We start from the raw sequence: 16251 nt of genomic DNA, 5'->3' as shown, positions 1-16251 counted from the left end.
TAGTTCACCCCACTGAGATATAAACCCATCTCCTTCATCATCTCTTTTACTTTCTCTAAATTGATGTGCTGCATATTTACACAAATCATGATGATGAGGAAGAAGAAAGTGAGATATTTGAAGTGATCACTGTGGCTGGACAGAGAACATTCCAGATGCTCTAATTTTAAAAGTATGTATCCTCAGTAGAATGAAGCAAATGTAAGCAAAGATAGGTATAAAAGAGTGATATGGACTTGAACGAATAGTGTCAGGATATATAAAAGCTAGGATACCCAGAGGCCTCTGAGGTGAGGGACACGAAGGATAACCAGAAATACAAAAGGTTATGTTCAGAGCAGAACAGCAGGGAGTAGACATAGCAAGCTTCTTGTACAAGATGAGGTGATGTTAATGTATGACAGAACAGAACTATTTAACGCCTCTTTTTCCGTATTTTCTGTCAAGAAGAAAGCTAACTAACTGGAATGATAGAGCAGCTAAAAATCCCAGATGGGAGACGCTGTAAGTCCAAATAGCCAATCAAAAAGTATTGTTTTCTGGTGCTTGTCTCCTCACCCCCACTCTGTCCCTTCACCCTGGGAGCTGAAAGAACATCCCTTCAGTCAGGGAACTGAAAGAACTTGTAGATGAAATTACTGAACTGTCATCTTTAACGAATTGTAAAGAACAGATGAGGTACCAGAAGTTTAGACATAGAACAAAGTACAGTTGACCCTTGAACATTGTAGGGGCCAGGGGTGCTGGCCCCCTGCACAGTCAAAACTCTGCATATAACTTTAACTTCCCCAAAACTTAACTAATAACCTGTTATTGACCAGAAGCCTTACCAATAACATAAACAATTAACACCTAATTTGTATATGTGTTATATACTATATCCTTACAATACAGTAAGCTAGAGAAAATATTATTCAAATCATAAGGAAGAGAAAATACATTTACAGTACTGTACTATATTGAAAAAATTTGCTTATAAGTGGACCCATATAATTCAAACCATGTTGTTCAAGGTTCAACTGTAGTTGCATTAAAAAGGGGGGGGGGAGGGATGGGGAGATAACGAAATGTGCATCACTAACATTCCATCCATTGGTTCCAACTTTGCATCTTTAGAGTTTGCTCCCTTTTAAAATATTTATAGCCTCGGGGCACCTGGGTGGCTCAGTCGGTTGAGCGTCTGACTTCGGTTCAGGTCACAATCTCATGGTCTGTGAGTTTGAGCCCTGCATCGGGCTGTGTGCTGACAGCTCAGAGCCTGGACCCTGCCTCAGATTCTGTGTCTCACTCTCCTCTTCCCCTCCCTCCCCTCACTCTCTGTCTCTCTCTCTCAAAAGTAAACATTAGAAAATAATTAAAATATTTATAGCCTATTATTTTGTCTCCATCGGCCTTGTCTTTTGCAAACTCAAAATTTTTCAGGATATGCCCGTGAGAAGATTGCAAGTAAGATGCTACAGGGTTCTGACCTTGACCTCTATCTTATTCAACATCATATCAATTGACTTAGCTCCTACCAAGGGACTCTGGACGTATTTCATGTTCATTAAAATTTTGTTTATTGACCTTAAATAAAGAGGTAGAGGCATATTAATTAAATTTGCAGGTGATAAAATGTTAGAATACCTAACATGATGCATGACTGATCCCAAGGTTCAGAATGACCTCAACAGACTTGCAAGGTGGGCTGAAACCACAATGGCATTTAAAAGGAATAAATGTCAAATCTTGCATTAGATGAAAAAAAATCAGTTGCATAAGCACAAGTTGTAGGAAAACTAGCTCAACAGAATTCAGTGGAAGTAGGGGGACTTTTATTGATACCAAGATCAGAAAGTAGAAACAGTAGTCTCGGCACCGTACGTGACATTGGTTACTCTCTACCTGCAAGAGTGTTCTGGATGTAATGTTTAAGATCTTTATAATGTTGATATATTCTAAATAGAGTGACCAGAAAGTTGTTGTCAGGAAACCTTGTCAAGCAAAGAAGTCTTGAAGCAGATAAGAATTTTTAGGTTGGAGAAGAGATAATTTTTAGGAGATCACATCTGTCTTCCAACATAATATAGCTGCTGAATGGCTATAGAATTAGATTTACTTTTGTGAAGTCCCAGTGACCAGAATGGAGACCAATGGGGAGAAGTTATTGGGAGGGTAGTTTTGGTTTGAAATAAATAATAAAGAACTCTCTATCAATAATCATTATGATGGTAATATTTATTAAGCAATTGCAATACATCAGACAATGAGCAAAGCACTTTTCATGCAGCATCTCATATTTAATTCTAACAGCAGACTTGTCATATGGGTCCTTTTTGGTCCCTAGCCAAACAGCTATTCTTTTTTTTTTTCTTTTTTAATGTTTGTTTATTTTTGAGAGAGAGAGAGAGAGAGACAGAGAGACACAGAGAGAGAGACAGAGTGAGCAGGGGAGGGGCAGAGAGAGAGAGGGAGACACAGAATCCGAAGCAGGCTTCAGGCTGTGAGCTGTCAGCACAGAGCCCAATGTGGGGCTCGAACTCTCGAACCGTGAGATCATGACCTGAGCTAAATTCCGATGCTTAACCAACTGAGCCACCCAGGTGCCCCGCCAAACAGCTATTCTTAACCTAGATCTCACTGGTCTCAAAAGTCTGTGCTTGGGGTACCTGGGTGGCTTAGGCGGTTGAGACTTTAGATTTTGGCTCAGGTCATGATCCCAGGGCCTTGGGTTCAAGCCCTGCATCAGGCTCTGTACTGAGTATGGTGCTTAAGAATCTCTCCCCCCCCCCACCCCGCCCTGTCCCCCTCTTCCTCTCTCTCCCTCTCCTCCCACCCTGTTCCTCTCCCCCCACTTGTGCACTCTCTCTCTAAAATAAAGAAAATTTAAAAGTCTGTGCTCATAAACCCTGTGCTATCTGGCAGAATAATGAACTCTCCATTACTATATATGTTTAAGCAGAAGGATCCCTTTTATAACTTAGAATCAATTCTTGCAATTCATAAGAGTGTGGAGGAGCAGTGTGGCATTATGGGAAAAGAGCACAGACTTGGAGTTAGTTCAGGGATGGAAAATGTCACACATTGGCCCTGTGATCTTGAGCGAGTCGCTTCACCCCTCTGAGCCCTGATTTCTTAATCTGTAAAATAAGGATACTAATACCTACCTCAGTGAGTTAATGGGGGAGGATTAGTTTATGTGAGCAGCATGGCTTATGTGTAGCATATATTTTGTACTTATTGAGGGCTCAACAGATAATTGCGGTAATTGTGCAAAGATTCTTTCTAATTTTAACAATTATGGTCAGTGGACTTTGACCACCATCATTTTAACTTTGTACGTTTCTCTCTGTATTTTTTAACATTGTCTCTAACTCAATACTTGCTAATATCTCAATTAGAACAGAAGCTTTGGTTGCTAGACTTTATTTTGTTTACTATTTCGTATAGATCATGTGCGTATGTTTACTTTCTATGATTTTTTTCCTGTTGTTTCCTTTTCTGATGGAAAGTAGCAGTCACCTCCTAATTTGCTCCTGTCACCTTGGAAACAAAATAAAAGTCAGTAAGCCTTTGGGGGTTTCTTGTTACTAAAATACATAGGCATTAGCACATAAAATTTATAATAACTATTTGGGGGACCTGTGGGCCAATTTGTGTGATTTTCCCCATTTCTTGACTGTCCAGGGAGTTGAAATTATGAAAAAGTAAGATGCAGTTGGATGTGGCACTAGTTTTGCCCTTGAGGAGTTTTACAAGCTAGTAGAAAAAAAAAAAAATCACAATGAACTCAAAGCCTAGAATTTTAGAAGCATAGTGCATAATACCTATCATTTGCTGAATGCCTGCTTTACCATGTGCCAAGTGCTACACTAGTTGCTGTCTGTGCAGTTTCTTTTTTAATCTTCAGAAGAATCCTATGAAGGAGGTATTCAGTCATCCTTATTTTGTAGGTAAGAATGCTTAGGTATGACAGTGTTGTGGTGTAGACAACCTGTTCAATTTCTGCAGAGATTTACACTCAAGTCTGTCATATTCCAAAGACCCAGTTCTTGGCATCACACTGGAAGAGGTGGGCCATAGTCCTAGAAAACAACCATGCAGAGGAATTATTAATTGAGCTGATCCTAAAGGAACAGGCGGGAGTTGGGCGGGTGTGCTGGCTTGCGTCAGGAGGCGTGGAGGAAGAGAGTCCCTAGGTGGGAGGAAAGGAGGAGCAGAGTGAGCCTGAGTATGCCACTGTTGGGGAGGTGGGGTGGAGACTGTGAGATAGCTGCTGGACCAAAGAGAGGGGTGCATCTTGAGGAGGAGGAAGAAGGAAGGTCAGAAAGCTAAATTGTGGCCGGTTCATAGATGCTTTTAAAAGCCAGGGAAAGGAATTTGGAGGTGATGTTCCAAGAAGCAATTATAGTTTTGTGTGTGTTGTACTAGAGCACAGGGTATTGGCAAGTTGAAAGCTGTGCTTTTTTTTTTTTTAAGTTTATTTATTTTGAGAGAGAGCACGTGCACATGTGTGCGCAAGCAGGGGAAGGGCAGAGAGGGAGAGAGAGAGAATCCTAAGCAGGCTCCGTACCATCAGCATGGAACCCATTGGTGGCGTTTGATGCAGGCTTGACACTGGGCCTGAGCTCACAAGCTGTGAGATCATGACCCAAGCCACAATCAAGAGCCAGATGCTTAACCCAGCTGAACCACCCAGGCGCCCCCAAAGCTGTGCTTTTTTGATGATTGGTATGACAGTAGCCAGAGATGGGCATACAGTTAGGAGACCATTGTAATTTTCTAGTGATGGGCTGATGAAAGTCTGGATTGGTGGGGGCACAGTCGAAGGAAGGGCAAATCTGACACATTTTCAAGGAAGAAATAACAGAACTTGACAGAGTGGATACAGGAAGTACAGGGAGTGGAAAGGAGCTATAGGGTTGTTTGCTGGGAGGAGCAGAATAATGGCAGAACTGGGAAGGGAGTGTTAACCTTAAAAATATAGTTGGCAGTTATTTTACCAGCAAAAATGGTTTTGTTCAAGAATATTAAAGAATTGCAATGTGGGACCAGCAAGCTATGGCAAAACCATAGGCACCCTGAAAAACGAAGGAGAGGAACGCTCTTTTATAATGGAAAGGGGGGAGTGGGGAGGGCTGCTATAAACAAAAATGTTCATCGGACTGAACTGGGAGTTTGAAGTATAGTAGTTTTTCATAGGCTGTGTTATGACAGTGTCTCACTGTGTGGGCTGTTGCAGGCAAGGAGAAAATCTTTCTCCCTCCTGCTAGGGTAGTGAAGTATAGCTTTCTTCCCATTGGGGTTGCAAGTTATGTTTCTTTGTGTTGGGGTCTGCACTTAACAATGGTAGGATGTGATAGATTCCCCTAATGACCTTTGATTCCATTGTATTTTATTATTTTCTTAGCATTTATTTTTTTAATGTTTATTTTTGAGAGAGAGAGAGAGAGAAAGAGAGAGAGAGAGGAGGGCACAGAGAGAGGGAGACAGAGAGAATCCCAGGCAGGCTCTCCACTGTCAGCACAGAGCCTGATGTGGGGTTCAAACTCACAAACCATGAGACCATGACCTGAGCTGACATCAAGAGTTGGACACTTAACCGACTGGGCCATGCAGGTACCCTATTTTAAATTAGGTTTTCCTTTTATTTTCCTTTTATTTTTTACAGGAAATTAATTTTTTAAATTGACCCTGCAAAACCACAGTCAGTAGTAGGAGTCATTCTGGTGCTGCACACTGAACCTTTCCTGGCCTAGCACCATTATAGTGCCCCTCTTGTCACGGAGAACAGTTAAGGTGGTACTGGGGAAGGAGTGGGGTCGGGAGTGTGGCAGGAAGTAGAAGGGGCAGGTGTTTTTCAAAGTTTGCTCTGATTTTCTGACTTGATTTGCTGTGGGTCCATTGAATGCAGTGTTGTAGTGATGGCAAAAGCCTCTATGCTCATGTGCTCAAACACAGATGTAATGTTTTATAAAGGGCAAACTAAATATTTTGGGTGAGAGTTGAGGGGTTTATGAATCTCCATATTATTATTTTACTGAACATGCCAAGGACCAGCTCATCTTTCTGGGTCTGTATCTTTAAACAGAGTGACTGCTAATATGAATGTACGGTACTCATGTTGGAAATTGCTACCCTCATTTAGAAGCCATTAACCTTTATGTTGATAAAATAATGTTCTTAACTGAGCATGTGAAATCTGTGCTGAACAGCTGCAGCCTTTCCGGAACACTAACTTAAAAAGTGCTCGTCATACTTTTTGAAAATCAAAAGCATGTGGGTGGGATGAAGTCACCTGAGCAATTTTCTATAATTACAACTTTCAAGGCCTTTTCCTTTGTCTTTTTCAGGCTGACTTAATACACGCACACACATGCATGCACACACACCCCAGACGTGCAACTTACGATTTTCTTATTTTTCTCTATAGATTTTTTGCACTTGTTTTTTGTTAAATAGTTGCAGTTCCCTAGGAAGGTATATGCTTTCTTGTTCCTTTCCTGGTTTGTTTGAAACTGTATTTCTGAAGACTTTGAAACCCCCCCCTTATAGAGCTACCTAAAGCCTTCTGAGCCATGAGTGACCCTTTTGAAAGTATGCCTGATTGCTTTGGATCTAAACCGACCTCTCTAGGGTAACACTGGGAACCCCCAAATGCCATGGCATCCCAGAAAATGAACCAGAAAGATGTTAGAATCATCACACAACCTTTTGTATGTGACTGGGTTCCTCAATGCCCTCATGGTCAGCAAATACTGGAATTAGAATCGTTACTCATGCCTAGGATCAACCCACACTGGGAATTAATTTCTGCATTCTGATAATTAAGGCAGGTTTGCTGCTAATGTTCCCTGAAAGAAGGGAATAGAGAAGAATATCGTTTCTATTTGTGCCTTTTAATTAACAGAGAAATGGAAGGGACAGGGTTTTAAAGAAGATTTCATGAGAGAGGATTAGTACCTGACATAGTTCAGTAGTTCTGTCATAGTTGGACACATATTGAGAATACCAGCACCAATTTTTCCAATAAGCTAACTGAAAATCTGAATTTTAGCTTCTTTTATGTGTGGAATAAAATTGTTGGCTTTCCAAAATTATTCATCAAGTAGTGCTTTACCAAAGTGATGTTAAACATGAAGTAGTGTAATATATCTGAAATACTATTTTAAGAGTCACTCATTTTTCTTTTCTTTTCTTTTCTTCTTCTTTTTTTTTTTTTTTTTTTTTCCTTCCTAAGTAACAAAAGTTCTTCACCTAGAATAGAATTTTGGGCTTGCATTGTCTATAACATTGGTAGTTCCTTCTTGCTACTGATTAGCAGGGGTATCTTTTTCAGGGAGGTTAAAATTATTAATTTCTCTGGTTATCTTTTTTCCTTTCTGTCAACAGAGGCAGTACATAGTCTTCCTGAAGGTATTTGAAAAGACCTTTGTATACATGTATAGTGCCTTGGGCCAAAGAAATGAGGCGCTATGTTACTTGTTTCAGAAGATACACTAATGCATCAAAAACAAGTGACCGGAAAAACAAACTACAGTTAGTAACCTTGTTGCTTCAAAATGAGCAAACGTTTTGGGAGAGCAAGTTCTCTCTGGACATCACTAAATAAGAATGAGTTGATGTCACACTTGGCAAGAAGCAACTCTTAAATTTTTTTTTTTCCATACAAATAGTACAACATGGCGGGGAGGGGGGACTGCGGGCAAAGGGTAAAGAATTATGGGGGAAAATAAGCTAGAGAAGGAATGTGAGAATGAGTTGCTTGCTACAAAAGAATTACTGTGATATAAAAGCCATGTTTGTTTTGTCAAGAGCAATCTGAGCTGGAACTTGAACTGATGAAGGGGAGAGATGTTTACCGGTCTCCTCCTGCACTCCCTCCGAGGCTGTTGTGCGCTGATCCCTGTGGAGGGTTGTGTAACTGCCTTGACTCATTTTCAGGGAAAAATGGCCCCTGTAGCTGTTTTGGCTCAGCAGAGTGCTGCATCAAGTATAAGTGAAGAAGTCCCCAAACATAGCGATACCGAACTCAAAACATAGTTATTTTAATTAGGATTTCCAAACACTAGGAGGCAACACGGCCCACTGGAGCATGTGCCACCACCAACTTGTCCCTTCCCAGAATTCTGTGCAGCATTGGGAATTTGGACAACCTGATGCCCGATTTTACATGTTCCTAAAAGCCAGAAAATGTCAAAATTAGCCAAGTATTTATTGAAATTAGCTGGAGTTATCTGGCACAGTGAATGTCTGCGGTCCAGTGTTTCATAACAAGAGTTGGGAGAGTGTGGGCTGGGGGCACTACTGGCATTTTGGGTGGACCAGCCTTCATTGTGTGGGACTGCCCTGTGTATGGGAGGATGATTAACATCCCTTTCCACTAAATACCAGTAGCGCCCCCAGTCTCTGTGACGGCCAGAGAGGCCCTCTTCTTCCCAAACCCCTCCTCACCCCGGGGCAGAACTAAATCAGTATGTGTTTTGCAGTTTTATTAAGCGGCATGGTTTTCTTTGTAATTATTTGCTTCCCAGAAAGTTCTTAGAAAGTCTTAAGAAGTTGTGCGTTTATAATATAGTACAAGCTTCATTCAGATTAGATTTCATAAAAAATCTGTTGGATTTTTTTTTCTGTTGGAAAGATGGATGGCAGGGAAGGACATCACCAGGAGAGAAGAGTGAGATGGAAGTGTCTTCTTTAGCCCATTATCGTTCCTCCAGGTCTCCAGTTCTGTGCCTGGTTCCTCTTTATTTCTGGGAGGCAGCAAATGTGTAGTCCAGGAGTGGAGACAAGGGCATGAGATAAAGTAGAGGAAGATAACAGGACAGCTGGAGGTGGCGGGGGGGCAAGTATGTGTAAGGAAAAGATTTCGATTGGGATAGAAAGGTGGAAGACGTGGAGACGATGAAAGGTGATAATGAAATTGGAGCGTTCACACAGCATTGTTAAGCTTACAACGTTGGTATTTCTGGGACAGTTTTGTGTACCACAGATCTAGAACTTGCAGAGGAAAAACCCACCTGGGATCATTAAATCAGTTGAAGACTTTCACATGCATGTTGAGTTATGGTATTTACTGTTTTTTTTCATAGGTTTGAGTTTTTAAGCCTCACCTTGGAGAGACTGTGTGCTTGTAGGGACTTAGCCAGCGATTTAGATCCACTGTCAGCTGTTGCTTTCATTACAGGTTTCCTGAGCTTAGTTCATGGAGTCACTGACTGAAAGAGACATACTTTTCCATTCATCTGGACTTGCTGAAAATAATACAGTGCTTTACTGGAAAAGCTAAGCATAAACGTTGGCCAAGTAGTAGCATACAAACTAACCAAATTAAATGGTATTAAATAAGAGGTGCAAACAGAGGGAAGTTTTGAGAAGTATGAACAAAAATCGCACTGATCTTCATTATCAGTCACTCCTTAACTTAAAACTTTGGATTTCTACCAGAGCTCAATTGAGTATAAGAACATTCCTTTTAACGCTTCCAAACCTTTTAAATGAGCTTTGAAGACACTGAGTTGCGTGCATATCGCTGAGTTTTTAGCCTTCTCACTAGTTGTCAAACACTCTGCTGGTCTTTCTTCTGTGGAGGTCTTCTCTTTGTCCCAGGCTATCTTTCTGAGCAGCTAGTGTGTCATTCGCTCTCTAATTGTCTAGAATTGTCTAGTTTTGCTAACTCTTAGCATGAGTAGAATTACCTTGGCACCACATGGCTGGAGAAGGGTATGTTTTCCTGAATGGCTCTCATGGTAACTGAGGATGGAACTGTGGTGGTGTCAGAAGCCCTTGTGGGAGGCAGAACCATAGCTTCCATAGGGTTTGCAAAGGGGTCTCAGACCTAAAAGATCTTAAGAATTACGGCTGTGGCTAGAGAACCTTGTCCCCAATAGAGATTGCCAACTGCCACCTAATTTTTTTTTCATTTGGAATATTTCAGCATATAGCAAAAATAACAAACACCCGAATCTTCATTTACCAACTTTGTCAGACTTTAGTATTTTACCATATTTGTTTGATTTTTTTTGCCCCCCCCAAAGAAAAACATTTCAAATAACTTCAAGTGCCCTTCACTACTTTTTGTGACCCTCCCTAACATTTTTTTCTCCTTTCCTCTCTATAGGGAATCAATGATCTGACTGGTGTTCATCATGCCCACACATTTTTTTCACGTCTTTACCTTATACTCCATATTTATAGAACTCTAAACAGTATCTAATATTCTTTTATATGTTTTGACTTCATATAAATCGCATTCTGTTGTATGTATCCTATATATGTACTTCTGTAACTTTTTTTTTTTTTGGCTTATACTTTTGAGATTTATCCATGTTGATACACACCTCATTTTGACTGCTGTATTGTGTTCCACTGAATGACTGTTTCACAATTCACTTATCCATTGTCCTGTTAATGTTTGAGTTGTTTCAGATTTTTTCATTATCGAACAGTTTGTTAGTGGGCATGCTTGTACATGTCTCCTCATGCACATGTATGAAAGTTTTCCCTAGGGTATGTAACTAGGAATAAATTACTGTTTAGTCTGGGACAAATCTTTTCAGCTTTCCTAGATACTATGAAATTATTCTTTACGGTGCTTATGCTGATTTATATCCTTACTAGCTATGTTTGAGAGTTCTTGTTGTTCCACATCCTCAATAAAACTGATATTGTCCCAGCTGTTCTTTGTTTACTGATTAATTTAAAGACAGCACTGTGCATAGCAACCATCTCAAACACAGGGTCAGATGCAAACTTATTTTTTCTTTTTATACCAGGCTTCCTCCTTTAAAGGAATTGTCACTTTCAGAGTTACGAATCCAAGATAACCAGAGGGGTATTTTGCCCGTGTTTATTTTTTAAAATAGTATTTCTTTTTTTTCACGATCATAAAATGGAAATATGATTATTTTAGATAATTTGGACAACATATTTACAAAAAAAATCCTAAAAATTCCACCACTTAGATATAGCTTTGTTAACATTTTGCTATGTATTTCCTTCTGGTGTAAACATATATGTGATACACATTTACTCTGCATTGAGACTTGTGCTGAATTTGTCATTTTATATCCCAGTTTCATTTAAAATTATATTGTAGGATTTCGCATGTCATGGAATATTATTTGAAAACACCATTTAATAGCTGCATAACATTTAATCTCCCCTTAGAGGAAATTTTTATATTAAAATATACTGTAGTAAACAGTCTTGGTATATAAATCTTCTTCTGAGTTTCAGTCTGTTTCAGGCGGTTAGATTTCCTAGAAGTCAGTAAATATTTATGGAATTAGACTGAATAGATTATAAGCAAAGCATCCAGGGAAGAAAAAAAAAAGTAGCCAAAAGAGAGGAAAACAGAAGATGTTTCCAGAGTGTTAGATGGGGGGTAGGGGGAGTCATCAGATCTATTAATTTAACTTCTCTCATAGTTGAATTCAGTGGCAAATCTGTCTCTTTCCTGAATTTGGAGACCCTTCTCTTAATAGGGACCATGTTATAGGTAAACTCTATCCTACCGTGGACACCAGAGAGTTGGTTGTGCATTATAGTGTTCAAAGATTACAGGATCTTAGAATTGGAAGGAAATTTTTAACGTTTTATCATTCTGGTTGCAGAGCCCCTGAGTTCAGTGTATTTTATAGACTATTTCATCAAAGTAGACTTCTAGCCTTGACTTGCTTTACATCTAACCCCACACAGCTCATTGTCATACAGGGCAATTTGCTCCTTTATTGGACAGCTTTGATTCGTTCAGCATGGTTCTTTTACTTAAATCCAAAGATTTTCTGTAACTTTCATTTGCTGTTTACTTTGTTTTTTTAATGAACGGCTCTCTGAAAATAATTCTGGAAATATTTTACCTTTACATGTTTATCTCTTAGCTTCTACTATAATTAATATGAAAACAAACATATGTTTGACCTACTTTTAGCCTTTGTTTTTTTCCAAGGTACAATTTATCTTTATTGTAAAAATGATATATGTGAACATAAGCAAGATAGAAAAACCTTACACATATTTTTATATGTGGTGGACCCTAAAGTTCTGGAGTGTTTGTAGAATATATTTCATCTTAATATGTGGTGGACAGAAAAGTTCTGGAGTGTTTATAGAATATACTTCTCATTTTATTACTGTTTATTAGAAGCTGCATATGAGCAGTGATTTTGGTGTATACACAATGCCAGTTCTCTGCTAATAATAACAACCTTTTTCTTCCCATCTGTCTCCCCTTTTTTTTTTTTTTTTTTTTTTTTTTTGGTGCCCAGAGGTGTTAACATATATTATCTCCTTTAATCTCTGCCCAACCTCTTAGGGTAGGCATTTTCCTCTTAGCAGATAAGGCTCAGAGAAGTTTCAAGACCTCTCCTGTCACACAGCTGTTAAAGGTAGGGCCAGCATTTCAACTCAGGTCTAATTCCAAAACCTTTTTATTTAGCCAGTTTGCCTGTCTGTCTCTTGAACGTATATTAATTTCATAATAAAATCAGATGTGTTTCCGTTCAAAAGATGTTCGTGTCTTTGGGTCTCTCAGTTAGTGTATCACATCAGTAGCGTGTGATACCTCTACTTGCTTCCCTCTCATCATCCCCATTGATCTTGCCTTGGTTTGGACACACCAGAGATTTTATTCCCCTGACTGCCCATCTCTCCCTAGTGCCCTACGGGGCTTCTTCCTGTTTCTGGGGAAACTGAAGCACGGAATGAGAAAAGAGTAACAAATGACCACATAATTTTTTTTTCCTGAATATTATCAACTGATACATTCGGTAAAGGAGGATGTTTTCACAGCTGTGTGCTTCAGGGATGGTGGGAAAAGTTTGCATTTTTATTGCTTGAATATCTTCTACAACAAAGGCACATGCTTGATGGACTTGGAATGTGAAAACCTGTTCTCTCAGTCAGCCCTGTGATAGTGATCTTTGTGTTTATGGTCACACTGGGCTTCAGATATGTTATCTCCATGAACTTCAGACCAGAGGTCAGAAAACCAAGGAGTGAACTTGCTGAATATATGATTTAATTACCCTAGATCAATCAAGTTTTGACTTAGTGATGACGGGATATACTGTGTGTGTATTTTATGTAGTTGCTAGGGGAAAGGAACAAAGTTTAATACTTGGTTTTGTTGACCTTTGGTATCACTTTTATCTTGTAGTTCCATATAAAACTGCCTTTGCCAAATATTCAAAAGGCTGCAGTCAAGTGATTTATAGATAAAACCTCATTCACTACTTGCATAAGAAGAGCCCATATCTTCAAATATGGGTGACGTAAGTTTACTTTAGAGACAGGAATGAGTTCATTTCTTTGGAGAGATATGAACAGAATGTCTCTTACTCCAGTGAGAAATAAATTTAAATCAGAACTTTGCTCAGAGGAAGTGGAATGGGGTAACTGGGCAGTTGAGCCTTCAGAAGTTAGGGATCTTTAAGCAAGGCCCAAGGGGTACACCAATTGTGTATTGTGGCCCTCATCCAGATAGGAGCATTCCTCAGTACTCTGTAGGGAATGGCAAACATCTATGGAGAACTACTTTGTATATGGCTGTAAGGTGCTTATGTGCCTTGGGTCTTTCAGAGACCTGGGAAGAAAGCAGGAACGTTGATAATAATACACAAAAAGGATTCTATGGTAAGTGCCAATAATGAGCTTTCAACCAAGTGTATTCCAGAGATACAGCCCATAAAAAGTATGATTTATTTATAAAAGGGCTATGTTGCTACTGAATACTTTTTGACATTTCAATTCCAAAGTATAGTCAAATCTCAAATAAGCAAAACTGCCTTAACCATAAGTCAAGAAGAAAATTCTATTTTAAATTAATTCCTCAAGTAAGTTGCCAAATAATGGACACTAGAATTTCAGGAATTAGCAACTCTGGCTCTCATGGTTTGGCTACTGTGTTATCTCCCTTAAATTATAGCAATATTTCTGTCACCCAAAATCATTCATGTACAATATTTTTTCTTTCTGTGAACTCCAGTACATATATCCATCATGTGATTTGTTGCCATGATTATTATTACTATTAACTCTACTTGCTTTGTATGGGGGATGATCAAATCCACCTTTTAAAGTCATGCTGACAGTTAAATAAGATAAAATACATTACATGGTCAGCACAATGCTTGGCTAAGGGGATGCCATCATTAACGTTAACTATTGTTTTTCTCACTCGTGAAATATAATGCTTTATCTGACACCTGACATAGAGTTACATTTTAGTAAATTGTCACAATATTGGCTTATTGTTTACAAAGAGACTTAACATGTGAAAATATGTCAAGGAAACCTAACTCAAAATTATAGTCAAGAAATCATGAAGGTTGCCCTCTTGTGCACATAAATACTCGTTAGGACTTGCGTAGTCCAACAGGAAGAAGGAAGATTTCCTCTGGACCGAGCAAGCTGCCTTCGCCTACAGCCCATCAGACGCTACCACCTCCAGCCACCTGCAGCCAATGAGAAGGCACCACCACTTTGAACGCTTATTTTTCCCCCAATGAGCTTTTCTTTAAAACAACGCTCCCAACTTCTTTTTCTCCATAGAAAGACGCTCTCCTCCTTTGTTGCCCAGACTTGCCTGTGGTTCGCCATAGTTTGCTTGTTCCAAATTGAAGTTCCTCTGCTATTCCCTAATAAACTCGATTTTGCTGGCTGAATCACTTACCTTTTTCTTCTGAGAGGTTGACAAACATACATTATCTCATTTAATTCTCTCTGCTACTTTCAAGGTATACAGTATTACCCTTAGTTCACTGATAGAGAAATTAAGGTTAAGTGTATCGGTCAAATTTGAAAGTGATAGTGAATAGCTTCCAGAATCTCTAGAAGAGCTCTAGAATCAGATTTTGGGTCACCTACCTAAGCATAATGGCCAAAATCGTGCCACAGAACTTAACCATTGAGGTCACTACTGCTGTTATGACCAAACACTTTGGCATGCCCTGTATCACAAACAGTGCTGGCTGGCAGTGTAGACTGAACTTTGCCACTGGTTCTGCTTCTGTTGTTACCTCAGAAACCCTGTTTTTCCAGAAACAGTTGTCACCAGGGAATGTACCTTGTAGAAGGTCCCTATTTTGCAACATTTGCTCCCCATTTAGAGTCAAGGGTGGATGCATCGATTGGTGGAACTTCTGTCATGTGCTTGTATTTGAGCTGCAGGGCAGATGGGGAAAAGGCCCTTGGTTCTTCAGCTTCTCTGTGTAATGGGCAAGTAGGCTCTCACATGTGACACTTTGCTTTATTGCAGTTCCTTGGGTCTTACCTCTGTATACAGAAGGAATATTCTATATTTCCTGTTAATTGTATATGAGCAGAATAGAAATTGAGATTGTTTTCCCTATTAGTAGGAAATCAGATTTTTTTCTAAAATCTATCTTGTTCCTAGTAATTATCTGTTATTAATCAGCCATATTGCCTCGACTTTTTAAACTGTTAACAAATGAGAACTTTCTACCTGATCAGGGTGTGTTCTTCAGTATAAACAGTCCCATATTTCCCATAATCCATTAGAGTGCAGGGTATGTAATCCTTCAGGGAAACCATGAGGTAATACCCACAAGCAGGGTGACTCCTTGAAGTAACACAGTCGTGGCCTTAGTATTTCAGACTTTCTTGGTACTTCATTTGTTTTTATTTAAAGCGAACCTGCGATTGATCTTTCTGAAAACCTAAAAAAAAAAATTGGGGGTCCCCAATGTGATTGCTCTTGACTCTAAAGGTAGCCTCCCCTCAGTCTTGGTGTGCCTTGCAAAGTCTGTATTTTCAAGAAGTTGTGTATATTTCAAACTACTATAAGTAGCATTACGTGTTAAAATGCAGTTTTTAAAAGAACATGTTCAGTTCCTCAAAGCAAACTCTTTTTAGAGGGAAGGATCCTTTGGTGCTCCAACCAACCATCCTCACTTTGTCTGGAAAGCTGCCGTTTTGATATTTCAGCAAGTGGAGAACACCAGGGTGTGGTGAACACTAGCTGCCAAATTGTAGTGAGGACTCAGGTGCTCCATTTTTATAGGCTGGCATTCGTACCTCCAGACACGTGAGACAGAGTGGACTTCCTGTGTTCATTCACTGAGAGATGTTGGAGGTTGCGACCTCTGAACTATGAGTGTGTGTGATAGACTACATTTATTTTTATACTCAGAGGAAGGGTCTTCTGAATTTAAATATGTTCCTTTCTGCAAAGAATTCTAAATTAGTCTTGGTCCTATAATTAAAAAAAAAAAAAACCTGGTCTAGTAGTGTAGAATAATATTTTATCTT

The 16251-nt window shown here is 39.4% G+C and overlaps 1 protein-coding gene and 1 long non-coding RNA gene across 3 annotated transcripts in view; one reads left to right on the top strand and one right to left on the bottom strand.

Annotated features, from left to right (window-relative positions):
• The window catches only part of BORCS5 (BLOC-1 related complex subunit 5), a 98965-nt gene that overhangs the window by 30281 nt on the left and 52433 nt on the right, over positions 1-16251 (top strand). The window lies entirely within an intron of this gene.
• LOC147579310 (uncharacterized) lies at positions 2835-14959 on the bottom strand. Of its 2 annotated transcripts, none has more exons than XR_015253798.1 (3): positions 14654-14959; positions 9093-9817; positions 2835-4064 (listed from the first exon to the last, which is right to left on the bottom strand). It is a non-coding gene; the product is annotated as an uncharacterized LOC147579310 (long non-coding RNA). The 2 variants fall into 2 exon arrangements; XR_015253799.1 differs by having other exon boundaries at positions 9678-9817; positions 14654-14944.

The sequence above is a fragment of the Puma concolor genome, chromosome B4 (assembly GCF_028749965.1).
Source record: "Puma concolor isolate L17-30 chromosome B4, mPumCon1.1.hap2, whole genome shotgun sequence".
NCBI classification, from domain to species: domain Eukaryota; kingdom Metazoa; phylum Chordata; class Mammalia; order Carnivora; family Felidae; genus Puma; species Puma concolor.
Note: the sequence above shows the minus strand (reverse complement) of the source record. Positions and strands in the feature narration are given on the sequence as shown.